Below are 14645 nucleotides of genomic sequence, written 5' to 3' on the forward strand. Positions count from 1 at the left end.
TCAATGGACCTCTCTATCTTTGCTGGTAAGTGATCCAGTTACCGGAATTTGTAACAAAGTTGGGGTTCTCGTCTCGAGATTTGACACCAAATTGGGAGGCCAGTGAATCGGGCTTGTAGTCAAAAACTTGGATCTGGTTACGCGGGTAGCCAGACGGGAAACCAGCAAAGATGGACGTGGGTGAATTTATAGAAAACCCGAATCTGGAGGCGCTGGAGGTGGCCTCCAAATCAGACTTGATAAAATTGGTGAAGGAGTTAAACCTCGCAGGGGTGAGGTTGTCAATGAAAAAGCGGGAGGTGCAAAGGGCAATAACTCAGTATTATATTGGGAAGAATGTGTTTACAGATGAGGTATTGGAAAATATCCCTGAAGAGGCACCAGCTAGTGGGCCGGCTCAGTTAGAGTTGGATAGATTAAAGTTGGAACATGCAATTAAGCTAAAGCAGCTGGAGGCAGCCGAGAGAGAGAGAGAGAGAGCAAGAGAGGGAAAGGGCCGAGAGAGAGAAAGAGAGGGAGCATGCGCTCCAGCTGAAGGAGTTAGAGGTGAAATGATCTGTATGTTTGCATTAATCTTATTTTTGTGCCCTTTATCAATAAATACTTTTAAAAAATAGTACCAACAGACTTCAACGGACCTCTCTATCTTTGCTGGTAAGTGATCCAGTTACGGGAATTCGTAACAAAAGAAAGAGAGGAAGAACAAAGGGTGTGTGGTCTTTTTATACCAGACTAGTGACAACAGTAAATTCCATTGATAATATTAATAAGCGAAATAGCCAGAATCAAGCAACGTAACACCGACTGAAACCAACATTTCCAGGAAAATGCGGAGGCAACCATAACCACTGAAAATCTCTGAACAATTACGTGTGATTATATAAAAATACAAACAAGGATAAGAAAGCTACACGACAAGAAAATTAACAGTTTTACAGCCCACTCCAACACCACTTTACATAAAAAGAAACCATTCACGGGCATCTTGCTCTTCAGAATGAAGAGCAGAATTATAGACAACACCCAACAGTGGCAGTACTGAACATCAGTCCTCATTGTTGCCCCGAGCGACAGTAGTGGGCGGGAGAAGGCCACTGCAACCAAAACGGTGGGTGGATGCACTCTGCTGGAAAGTCAAGATGAAAGAAGAACATTGCTGTTTTTGGATTGTCTTGCCATAAAGAATGATCTAGTTTTGCATCTCAGTGACTCCTTTGAAGAATAAATAGATGTCTCATGATCCTCTGGCTCACTTTATTGTTAAATTGGCATGCCAAAGACAACAATACATACTTGGCTACGTTGGAAGCAGTGGGCAAGGCCGTAAAGGAATTCTACTACATTCTTGAACAATCCATGACGCATGACAAACTGCTCCTCTTAAATGATTTCAATCCCAAAATTTCCATGGACAAATGAGCCCCTGGAAAGATGCCAGTGATAAGGACACAGCCGGACAAGCAACCTAGAGCACAACAAATGCAAAGAGTTAAGCAACATCTGCAACAAATTTCACCACACATGCCAGTGATGATAAGCTAATTCTGATTCTGGAGTTCTGATCTTGTGTTATGGACACTTTATCAAAACAGTTCAAAAAAGATGCTGCAGTCAATGCATAAACCTTCAAAAAAACTGTCAATGCTTAAAACATGTCCAGTTCTACCATCAGATCCGATATTCCTTGCAGTGTCTGCCATCTCTATTCTAGCACCATATATTATTTTCTTGCAATGAATATGTTGAAATGTATTGGATGGCATCCTTCTGGTACAGTACTTGCCACTGTGGCATCTGTTCTCAAGTTCTTAAAATATACAACTTTTTCTTCCAGTGTAGTTCCACTTAAAAAAAAATGAAATTCACCAGATATTATTAGAGATCCTCTACACTCAGATGATGAGCTACTTTCTATGGAACCCTTGAAAGCCAGTGGTGACCCTTGATTATCCACTCAACGTGCAACCTCCCATTACCAAGAAGCTGCCTTCAGAAAATTTGTAGCTATAATTTATATTACTTAACCTATATTATTTCAGAATTGTTGTAATATTAGTGTTTTAAAGCAACTAAAAGGCATTATAACAGCTGCTAGCACAGTGGATAGTATTAAGGCCTTGGTCTTCTCTTGAGGGTCTGGCTGATGCTCATGGCCTGCATTGCATTAAGGAATGATTGTGACGGCTGGGCCTTAAGGACAACTGGAACTATGAGTGTGTGTGTGTGTGTGTGTGTGTGTGTGTGTGTGTGTGTGTGTGTGTGTGTGTGTGTGTGTGTGTGTGTGTGTGTGTGTGTGTGTGTGTGTGTGTGTGTGTGTTTATATCAGGGGGTTTGGGGGGGTAGGTTCAGGTTAGCAGGTGGAGATGGTGTATGGTGCTTGAGAGGGTGTGGACATGGGTGGTAGCTTGGGTCAAGTACATTGTAGCAGAATGAGACAAATGTCACAAATCTTTCAGACACAATTGCTTTCTAGATTACAAAGAAATATTATATGATATCTAGATTTTTCATTTAATGAAAGGATAATTTTGATTGATTTTCTGAAGCAATATTCTATTATTGTGTTAGTAAAATGTATATGGTCTAATTTTGGGCTTGACACGAACAAATTCATTGCTCACATTTCTGTTTCTTCAATACCAGCATCAATTACCTTAAATCAGGCCTTTGACGTGGTTATTGGCATTGTTGCATTATGGCATTGTCGCATTATTGGCATCCTTCATGGCAATCATGAAGGATATTTCAACTTGTGTCCTTTCTCAATCTGTAGACTGACCTTTGGGAAACTAAATGAAAAATCAACTCTAGATTCATCTCAGACATTAATGACACCTTGTTATCCCACCTCTCTTCTGAGGTACTTTGTCAGAGTTAGGAATGATTTAATTCAACTCCATATCAGTGGACCCTGAGCTGACTGGAGAGTACTATGTGGGATTCATAATACATTGCCTCTGTAAGATTATCAGTGTGTAGTGTGAGATGTTCTGTGCCATTTGTGGAAGATTTTTTTCTGATAACTTGAAATCCAAAGAACTTAGTGTGGAATGCTCAGTTCAACAGCCCACTGTCAACCCGCAGATTTCCAGGGCTTTGCTAAAATGCAGTTCAAAGTACTTTACCAGAGTTGGAGTCAATAACTGTAAATTGCTTATGACTCCAAAACCTATAAAAGGGTGAAGATCACTGTTGCACAATGTTCGTACCACCATTCAGGACCCCAAACAGTCCTTCCAGGTGAGGCAACACTTCACTTGTGAGTCTGTTGGGGTCATCTATTGCATCCGGTGTTCCAGGTCCAGCCTCCTCTACATCAGTGAGACCCGATGCAAGTTGGGGACTGCTTCGTCGAGCACCTACGCTCCGACCGCAACAACAGACAGGATCTCCCGGTTGCCACTCACTTCAACTCTGCTTCATATTCCCTCTCAGATATGTCCAAACATGACCTCCTCTACTGCCATGATGAGGCCAAACTCAGGTTGGAGGAACAACATCTCATCTACCGTCTGGGTAGTCTCCAGCCCCTTGGTATGAACATCGAATTCTCCAACTTCTGGTAATTCCCTCCCTCTCCCTTCCCCCATCCCACTTTCACTCTGCTTCCTCTTCTAGCTGCCTATCACCTCTCATGACTCTGCCTTCTTCTACTACCCACAGTGCTTTCCCCTTAGATTCCTTCTTCACCTCTCCTGCCTATCCCCTCCCTGCTTCCCCTCCCCCACCCCTTGATCTTTCCTCTGATTGGTTTTTCACCTGGCACCTCCCAGCCTTCTCCTTCCCACCCTCCCCCCACCTTCTTTATAGGGCCGCTGTCCCCTCCTTCTTTAGTCCTAATGAAGCGTCTTGGCCCGAAACATCAACTGCTCGTTTCCATGGATGCTGCCTAACCTGCTGAGTTCCTCCAGCGTGTTGTACGTGTTGATTTGACTACGGCATCTGCAGTGTACTTAGAGTTTATACTCATATTGATGCCTTAATCTTCAAACCTTCTTTTCCTCACTCAGTTAGAAAGTGTGCAGGCATGATGAAAATCATGGGAAATGCTTCTATGAAAAGGACTCCCAAGACATAGAAAGTGAGACACATTTCCCAAGATCTTGCAGTGGATCTTGATTGATTGTGGTACTGTTGTACAGCTTGGGTGGTGAAAAATCTTCACTTGCCAGTTGTTTAGTGCAAGTCCCATTCTGCTTTCAGTGTTGTGAGTGGATTGCACATATGTATTATTTAAAACGGAGGTTGATAGGCTCTTGGTTAGTGTGGTGGTCAAAAGTTGCAGGTAGAAGGCAGAGTAGGATTGAGAGGGTTGAGCCATGAAGGAATGGTGGAGTCAACTCGATGGACCATATGGCACAATTCTGCTCCTTTATCTTATGGCCTTATGGTTACTGTCTTCATAAAGTGGTTGGAATAGTTCTAACTCTGGAGCAGAATCTATGCAAGTCCAATAGATTCCAAAGAAAATAAGTTTGACAGATAATTGGTAAAATCTGACACCTCTTGCAACATCCAAGACATTTTGTATCCATAAGATCATGAGACCTGAAGACATAGGAGTAGAATTAGGCCATTAAGCTCACAGAATTTACTCCTTCATTCCATCATGGCTGATTTATTATCTCTCTCAGCCCATTCTCCTGTCTTCTCCCTGTAACTTTTGACTCCAACATCTTCTTAACCACAGATGTCAGACTAACTGATCTAAAATTTCCTTTCTGCTGCCTTTCTCCTTTTTTAAAGAGTGGAGTAACATTTTAATTTTCCAGTCCTCCGGCACCATGCCAGAGTCCAATGATTTTTGAAAGATCATTTCTAATGCTGCCACAATCTCTAACCTCTTTCAGAACCCTAGGGCGCAGTTCATCTGGTCCGGATGACTTATGTAACTTTAAGTCTTTCTGCTTTTTGAGCACCTTCTCTCTTGTAATAGCAACTACACCCACTTCTCTTCCTTCACACGCTACAACAGCAGGCATACTGCTCGTGTCTTCCACAGTGAAGAGTGATGCAAAATACTCATTCAGTTCATCAGCCATCTCCTTGTCCCCCATTATTATTTCATTTTCTAGTGACCCTATATCCACTCTCAATTCTCTTTTATTTTTAACATACTTGAAAAAACTTTTTCTATCCACTTTGATATTATTTGCCACCTTGTTTTCATATTTCATCTTTTCCCTTCTAATAATTTTTAAAAAATTACTCTGTGTAGTTTTTTAAAAACTTTCCAGTCCTCCATCTCCCACTAATTTTTGATTTGTTGTATACCCTTTCTTTTGCTTTTACAATAGCTCTGACTTCCCAGGTCAGCCACGGTTGTACCATTTTACTATTTGGGTATTTCTTCATTTTTGGAATACATATATCCTGCACCTTCCTCATTTTTCCCAGAAATGCATGCCATTTACCAAATGTCTTATCTTCCACAGCCATCTGTGGCAATGAATTCCACAGATTCAGCACCCCTGGCTAAAGAAATTCTTCCTCGTCTCCGTTCTAAAGGGATCTCCTTATATTCTGAGGCAGTGATTTCTAGTCTTAGACTCCCCCACTATAGGAAACATCCTTCCCACATCCACTCTATTCCCGGTTTTCAATATCCGATAAGTTTCAATAAGATACCCTCACGTTCTCTAAGCTTCAGTGAGCATGAGTGTATAGCCATCAAACACTCCTCATACATTCACCCTTTCAATCCTGGGATCATTCTAGTGAACCTACTTTGTACGGTCTCTGATGCCAATGCATCTTTTCTTTGATATGGGGCCCAAAGCTGCTCACAATACCAAGTGAGATACAGCCTTAAAAAGTTTTCTGAAAAAGTTAGTGGTTATTTTTCTTCTTTTTGGCTGTGCAACTTTACAACATGTGGTGTTTTCCTTTGTTTTATCAGATAGTTTCAGTACCGGATCTGGTTCCAGATGAGACCACTCAAACTAATCCACTTTGAGGCATTTACCAAACAAGGAAGAGTACCTTGCATGTGTGGCTGGGCCAGACACATGAAAGTCTTGTGGTCCAGCAAATATAGAAAACATAATAAGCTGGACAGACCTGCCTATGGTGTTCATGACAGTTCTAAAGGAACAATGAAAATTTCTTGTTCACAGTGGAAAACCTTTTGGCTCAAATTCATAAAATAGATTGATCATCAAGGATTAACTCACTGGGATACTCAGAACAGAAACTTAAATGTCCAAGAAAAATAAATATTTCTCTTCTCTTATTCCAACCCTTTCAAACAACTGAAGACTCCATGTGGATGCGATCTACTTGCAGGTTTTCAAATATTCAGTTAATTCCACCTCCGGAAACTCTATTAGAAATATTTTTGAAATTATAGAAATAAAATATTGGGAGTAAATTCAGACTGAGGAGGAAAGGGGATAATGCTGAGACTACAATAGACCATAAAGTTACACAGTCAATGTTGAACAAGGTGCCTAGAAGAGCTAATCACATTTGTCTGAGCCTGGCTGATATCCCTCCAAACCTTTCCTATCCATGTATCTGTCCATTTTTTAATGTAATGAGTAAGGAAGTTCCAAAACTGGTCATTGCGAAATGTTGTGAACTGAAGCATCAAATTCAAATAGTAGATAGGTAAAACCTAGAGAATGCTAAAACAGCTTTTAAGTATCCACAAACACCACTTAATCGATAGTTAAATATGCCATTCATATGAGCCATTAGATGTTTTAACATTCCAGATGAAGAGAAACCATAAGGACAGGCTTTATGGTTGCTTTGATAACAGAACTGTGTTCTGCTTCTGTATATTTACATTCTATGGAGCAGCCAAAGCCCAGTCCCAGTGACTAATAAGCCTCTTAAGACTGGCATTTTGGAGTCAAAATTACTGCAGACCTTTATAATCTCATTTGATAATCACATGTTTCCAAATGATACCATACCCTTGTCTTTTCAGCCTGTCTCTGTAATGTCTGCATTGGGTATTGTTGATTCTACAAACATCAACAGTATTAGAAACTTATAAGAGTGCTAAAACTACAATACCACTTACTTTATTGTATAATTCTTAATTGCTTAATAAACTGTGCTGACACAGACAGTCATTTCACCCACCTCTTTATTTTATAGCTGAAAAAGTTCAGTCATTGCCAAGATTCATTATCTTTAAGTCTGCCATGTTTTGAATGCAAGCTATAATTAGCAAGTGCCTAAAGCATATTTGAACAGAGGGCTATTACAGCATAGCCTGCTAATGTCCGCACATGTCACTGGTTTATTTTCCTGAATCCTGGGCATTGATTACATTGGCAGCACAAATGCCAGCATGACTCAACATGTAACACTTTCAGCCAAAAGTCTGAAAGTGATTGGTTGAAAACCTGCTTCATAGTGTGATTCGTTTAATCTAATTTATCACTCCAGCCCAACACTGAGTGCTACTCCCTGTTAATGGATAGTTAGCTTGTTTCTGTGGATTCCAGGGCTTCAAAAGGGCCTTCTTATCGTATGGCTGATACTTTTTCTCTCTTACAACAACACAAAAAATGGATGAACTGCCCACTGAATTCATTAATATATGAACAAATCATGAGTGTTTCTGCATTTTCTTGGGTACCAATAGTGACAGCTGAACAAAACCAGTTTGCTTGATGTGATAAGAAAAGTATAAACTGGCTTTTTTTTGCTATTGTTGCCCCAGCCTTGATCTGCAGGATCTTTGCAGCCTTGGCCCAGTCCCTATGCATATTCTGTTCTTGGAGTGTTATGTGTTCTTCATGTACTGGGTGTCACAATGTTGGCTGAGCAAGCTGAAGCAGAGACCTAGGAGATTCCAGGAAACTACCATGCCATCTCCTGAACATCAGATCTAGCCTTATTCCTATCTCTTCTGAAATATTCTCATGCATGTAATGGTAGAAAAGTAATCAGTGGGCTCAAATATTTAAGGCTAATCAGACCAAACTTTAAAAAGTTAGTGCTTCATGGCTATTAGTGCTTAATAATAGTTAATTGTCTGAGCTTAATTTTGGTGTAGAACTTTGGGTGCTTACACCTGCACCTGCCAAATAACTTGGCAATTAGCTGCATTGCACATATGATGCCATATCACACACAAACAGCATATTTATCCTGAAAGCATTTTATTGAGAAAGTGCAACAAGCTATACAATCTGTGATTTTAGTGTGTTAATATTATTCATGAGTGTATTCTTCCCAATTTTCTGTTCTTTCTAAACTATTATTCAAAAAGGCTCTGTACTTACTTAGGAATAGTTTGGAAGCGGGAACATTACAATGCAAGTACAATCAATACTTGGAGAAAATTGTCATCGATGAACAGGGCTAATGTCTACATGTTGATCAGAGAAGGAAAAGGGCCTTTATTTCAAAAATCGTGGCTCATGGTTCCAACCCAAGAACAAGAAAGGTATATTTTCATGGCATGCTTTGAGTTACCACTTAAACTAATCATTTTATTTAGTTGTGTTGGACTCAACTAAATGTACCAAATATTAATCTGCAGAAATGTTTACAGATTGAGTCAAAAGTTCATGACTTAAAATTTTCTGTTTCTATTGTTATGCCAAATACAAGATATTTTAATAAATGCTAAGATAATGATGCCAATACTTTTTGTTGGTGTTGTAAAATATATTAGAATACACAATTTTTAACAAATAAGTACTCTAATTGGTATGTCCTCATCGGAAACATATGATGTTGAAATTCAAAATAATTGTGCCATGATCAAATTACATGTTGATATGGCGGCATAATTCACTGTATAAATCTATAAGCTTTGATACAATAAATTTCAATAAAAACTGGTAATTTCATCAGTCTTGACAGAACCTTGGACAAACATGCTGGTGCTGTAGGAGTCATATGCCTAATACTAATCTGCAGTTGCTGTCAAACGAAACGAGAGTCCAACCTTGAAGTGAGATATAAATGTACGTTGTGTTCTGCAAGAGCTGGTGTTAAAGTAAGCACCAATCATCCTCCTCCAGACAAAATGGCAGGACAATCTGAGTAAAAACTTCTCCACAGCTGTCAGCAGTGATATGCTGTGACGGACTCAGTGAAACAAGATAGGTAAAGCTAGTTTAATAGTGTTTTGCCTCCCTTCCCCCTTTATCAAGTTGCGCATCTGTTACTTTACTGGAGTTCTCTTTCTATACTTTGAAAATCCAGTTGAAAATTTCAAAATTTTCAAATGAGCAGTTATCTGAAAACATAATTGTGAAGTTGACAGATGTTTGGAAGAACTCATTTGTTAATGGCCTTGATCTACTGAACTTATCTAGTCTGACTTATTTGTGACATTTATGTTAATGTAGCTGATTGTCAGTATCTCCTGAACCTCCCAAGAAAGGAGGACCAGGAAGGACCAATTTGCTGACAAGGACTTAAATAAAATATTCAAAGTACCTTTGAGAGTGACAGATTATTTGTCAGTTATATAGATGTTGGATTGAGGTGCAATAATTTGCCTTCCATTTCTAGTAGTATAGCAGTGAGATCCCGCGGAGCAGCACAAAGGAAAATGGGATAGAGTAAATGCCAGCTGACCCCGGCAGCTGGCCTTAAATATTTCTCAGTGGTTCATTACACCTATTAGTCATCTGAGCCTATGTCATCTTCACTCCCCTCAAAACTGAACTGAGTCCATAACCTATAACACTCACATTCTTGGAATTATTTATTTATTTATTATTATTATTTTGTATTTGCATAATTTGTTTTTTGCACATTGGTTGTCGGCCTTTGTGTGCTCACTGATTCTATTGTATTTCTTTGTTCTACTGTGAATGCCTGCAAGAAAATGAATCTCAAGGTACCATATTGTGACATATACATACTTTGATCAAGAATTTGCTTTGAATTTTGAACTTTGAGATAATAATGAAAGAGAATGGTTTAGGTTTTCAACAAATTTTGTTTTGAATTCAAGGAAAGTCCAGAGAGTAAGATGTGGTGTGGTGTGAACTGAATCAGAAACTGACTGGTGATAACGGTGAAACCAGCAAGTTCTGAATGTCTCCTAATTTAGCTGCTTCACATCTATCTCTACGTAAATATTCCTGCAGAATTATTATCTCCAGAATTTGCACCTTCGTAGCAGATGAAACATTTTCTGTTTAGATTCTGTTTAGTTTCCTAAATCCAACTTAATGTCAGTGTGAGATAAATGGGGTCCAATATCATTGCTATCATACCTTCTTAGACCACAGAACAATACAGCCGAGGAACGGGACCTTTGGCCCATAATATTGTGCTGAACTAATTAAATTAATAAACCAAACCCAGCTAAGTCAAGCACTTCTGTCTACATAATTTCCATATCCTTCCATTCTTGCATGTTCATGTGCCTTTCTAAAACCCTCTTTACTACCCCATTGTATTTGGCTCCGCCACAATCCCAGGTGGTACTTTCCAGCCACCCATCATTCACTTCTTATGTTCCTTCATTCAGCTGTGAGCAGAGCAGCGTTACCTGATGAACTTCCTTATTGTATGTTGTGTAGAAAGTTCTACCGTTTCCCTAGGCATCATTAAATAGTGCCTCTTCATGACTTACAAAACTTCACAGCTGATTTGGTTCCAAGAAGCATAGTTTTTTTTAATAGCAGTATATACTAAATATTCAAAGATTCAAAAATGCACTGGAATATTAAAAATGTTTTCTTTAAAAGAAGTTTTTATTTAAAACATTTTCTTTAAATAATAGTGGTTGTCTGCCTTCTGTACTGTTAAATTTGAAAGTAACCATTTTATTTTCAACTCAATTTTTGAACTAGTTGCTTCATCTCTGAGGTGGTTCTGTCTGTTTAGGGGCAATGGTTTTCCCTCTTGCGTGTAATCAGCTTTCTATTTTAACTTAACCTACATTTTAAATGTTATATTGTTAGAAGTTAGATATCCTGCACTCATCACATTCACTGGTGTTCCTTTCTGCTCCTTTCTGCTATTTGTGTCTTGGTATTAGAACAGTTGGGAGTTAGCCAAGGTCCCTTGCATACACAGGAATAGTGTTTAGCTACAGTAAGTTGCCTTGCCAAAGGCTGGAGAAATCATATGTGTTCACAGCTATTGTGCTGCACTTTTAAATATATTTCCTCATTTCTATTTTTAATTAGGATTATCCTTTACAAAGTAAATAAAAATCTGTGCACTTTATAACATTTCCATGGAAAATGCAGTTAATCATGATTTTTTTTCCTTTGCTTCAAGATCTACCAAATAGCAAGGTTAAAATATAAACATGCCAGAAAAGAATCCTACTTCTAAAAAGCATGCAGCATAAACTAAAACATATTTCTTTAATGTAATCACCTGTCAAAGTACCTTTATTAAATTATCTCCTTATCAAAGTAACCGATGGTTGGGAACAATGTTCCCTCGAAGGTCAGTGCATGTCCACACATGCACATATCTTTCCCTGCTACTGCACAAAGGAATTTAAACTGCACACAGAAGGTTGTCACCCTCTATCTTGTTGGCATGTTAAGAATATTTCATAATCGTACACAATCACATTTCTCTTTCTAGTTTCTGATGTGGGTGGTGTTGACAATGTCATGTTTGTGATGATCTGCCTGCAGATTTTAGAGCTGCCTTATTTACACTGGTTTTATTGAAGAAATTAATGAAACAATAATTCCGTGCACTCATGTTGTTGTCACTAGGCAAAAAATTGCACAGCTCAAGATTTGTGCGCATGTTGGTCATTACAGATTAGAGGGATTTGGTCAGGAATGAAACACTCCTTTTTTTTCCTTGCGGTTATTTGAAGAAAGAGCTTTTGGGTTTCATAGCCAAATGCAGAGCCAACTTTCTTTAGCTCTGTTAACAATGTCTCTTTCCCAAAAGCTCACCAAGTAGCATCATCTGCATTAAATTGGATAATTCCACCTCCCATAGTAGCCATTCTGTGGCAATTCTGATTGAGATTGCCAATTTACTGTGAGCACCAAATTATGAGCTGTTTGTGTTGTGGAATTACAAGCACTACAGGGATTTGAGCTCAAATCATTAATGTTTATTTTTGCACCTTTTACTGTGAGATTCCTAAATGGAATGAGAATGGTTAGTTTTTATTCTGTTCTTGATAGGTACCTCAGTGCAAAATTCTCCAGTATTAGCACTAGCTCCCAGCGGACTGGAGATTTCAATCAAGGAAGTGAAAACTATGGCCCTCTTTATCATTGGTGATGTAATTCTGATCAAACGTAGGTAGACACTTGAGGTTATAGTTAAGAATAAAGAAGCATTATTCTATATTAAACCTATTAGAAAAATAAGTGCAATGCAAAATAAAGGAAAATATGATTCTCAAAACTACAAATTGTACTTGCTGATGTTGATATGAGAAGTCAAATTGAACGAATGGGAAATGAAATACAAACTAAATGTAAATACTATAAATTGGAAAGACAAAAATAATTCTGACACAGCATGTCAGTCATAATCAGTTGACAGGAAAGAGAAAAAGCCTCCTGCAGGACTGAATAAACTCTGGCTGAAAACAAGAATAAAACCAAATTTTTTGTCAGCAACAACAGTAATGGTTTGAACTTGTTAATGGAAAGACTTGAGTTTGTTTTATTTGATCAGTCAGCCAATAGAAACAGGCATCAAAGAATGCTGACGAAGCAGAAAGCCCAGCCAAGGAAATGGGCTAAGGGGGTGGGGGGAGAAACCTGATTACAAAAGACTTGCAGATCCTTCCAAAAATTAGGTTAGCAGACCATTCACCCATTTCTGAAACCGAAGAGCTTCTATTATTTTGGTAAATAAATTTCACTTCTAACTTAACATGAGCACTACATGTGCGCCCTGATGCCACTCTCCAGACAGAAGCTGGAAGATGTATTGTGCAAAATACTAGTGATCACAAAGCAGTTTATCAGGCAGCAAGGCTAACTTGCCATGTGTGATCTAGTGGTGTGATCCTGCTCTAATAAAAAAAAACAGGAAATGCTGGAAACATTCAGCAGGTCAGGCAGCATGGTTGGAAACCAAAACAGAGTTAAAATTTCAGGTCAAAAATGCCTTCTCTGTTGAACTGTTAACCTCCATTCCCAGAGATTCCTTATAATAATTCTCTGCCTTACAAATCTCTTTCTTGTCTCTAGCAATTTTTGTGATAAATACACTTAATCAAAGGATTTGTTTGTTTTCAGACATTTCAGTTTGGCAAGATCTATCAAACTGGACCCTGAATTAGGAGGAAGACTTATCTGCTGACATAATCAATGAACATTTTCCCAAGGTCTCTTATTCATCAATAGTTTCAAAGCAGTCTACATTTTTTAAAGTTCCTGTATCTTCTCTAATTAAAGACAATTAAAGACATAATCTGTATTGTTGCTGGCATCTCCTGATCTCACAGCCCATTCAACAATCCTCTTAACTTGATTATGTAGGAACCAGTGAGCCCCACCTCCTCACACCCTTGCTGCTTAAAATGACCATTTCATCTTTGATTTGTTTGTTCATCGCTTCAATTAAGGTCATGGCTGTATTATTTCATTGTGATGATCATGGATAGTTCTTCCTTTTATGTTAAAGAACATCATGTCTCAGCTTTTTCATATTATTTCTTTGAAACCTATCAAATGTTTAAGAGAACACACACAAAATGCTGGTGGAACGTAGCAGGCCAGGCAGCATCTATAGGGAGAAGCACTGTCGATGTTTCGGGCCAAGACCCTTCGTCAGGACACATGTTTAAAGGCCTAGATAGAATAGATGTAGATAAGATGTTTCCTATAGTAAGGGAGTCTAGGACCAGAAGGCACAGACCCAGAATGTAAGGACAATTCTGCTCCTATGAGTAATAGTCTTACTTTCAAAACTATGTACTTACTTCCTGGTTTCTGGTTTTGGGTATTCTGAATGTTAAACAAGATCATTCTGTGGTTGTTTCCCAGTGAGTAAATCTATTTACAACAAAGGCCAAGGTTAATACCGCTACTCCTATTTGCAATTAAATTCATCAATTCTGATCATTGTTTTTTGAGACAAACTTTAAATTAAATTTTCACAGTCTCTCATTCTTTTTGTTCATTTATAGCAAACGTCTTCTACTTGTTGGCATGAGAAAAGAGTAGCCAACGTTTCGGGCCGAGACCCTTCATCAGATGAAGTGTCTTGGCCCGAAACGTTGGCTATTCTTTTCTCACGGATGCTGCCTGGCCTGCTGAGTTCTTCCAGCGTTGTGTACGTATTCTTTGATCCATAGCATCTGCAGTTGTATTTTTATGTCTTCTACTTGTTGAGTAGGTAGTTTGTAAAAGCTTGTAGATTTATAACGAAAAAGGCTCTTTGCTCTGATTACTTACTCCCAACCTCATTTACTTCTGAGTTATACTATTTTCTAAATGTGAGTGTTGTAAACAGACCTGACTTGGGTCAGATTTAACGAATCAGGAAAGCAAGGCTGCTTTGTGCCAACTATGTCCTCCTTCCTACAGCCAGCTCAACCTGGTGTTTCCTTCCCAGCATTTATAAAACCAGCAGCTCCATTGTTTCTGTAATTATCCAGTTAACTTTAAAATCTACTGCTAGGACAACAACTTGCACAATGGTTTCTTGAAGCCTGTGTTAAATAAACATCAGAAAATAATTTTAGACTGCACTAACATTGCTTCAGAGTGAAG

General features: G+C 38.7%; 1 long non-coding RNA gene across 1 annotated transcript in view; it reads right to left on the minus strand.

The window, feature by feature from the left end:
- Positions 1-753: 753 nt before the first annotated feature.
- Positions 754-14645, minus strand: part of LOC132401563 (uncharacterized) — a 52116-nt gene continuing 38224 nt past the window's right edge. The window contains exon 4 of the long non-coding RNA XR_009514614.1: positions 754-1465. This is a non-coding gene — a long non-coding RNA (uncharacterized LOC132401563). The remainder of the gene's footprint in view (positions 1466-14645) is intronic.

Source organism: Hypanus sabinus, chromosome 11 (assembly GCF_030144855.1).
Source record: "Hypanus sabinus isolate sHypSab1 chromosome 11, sHypSab1.hap1, whole genome shotgun sequence".
Taxonomy (NCBI): Eukaryota; Metazoa; Chordata; class Chondrichthyes; order Myliobatiformes; family Dasyatidae; genus Hypanus; species Hypanus sabinus.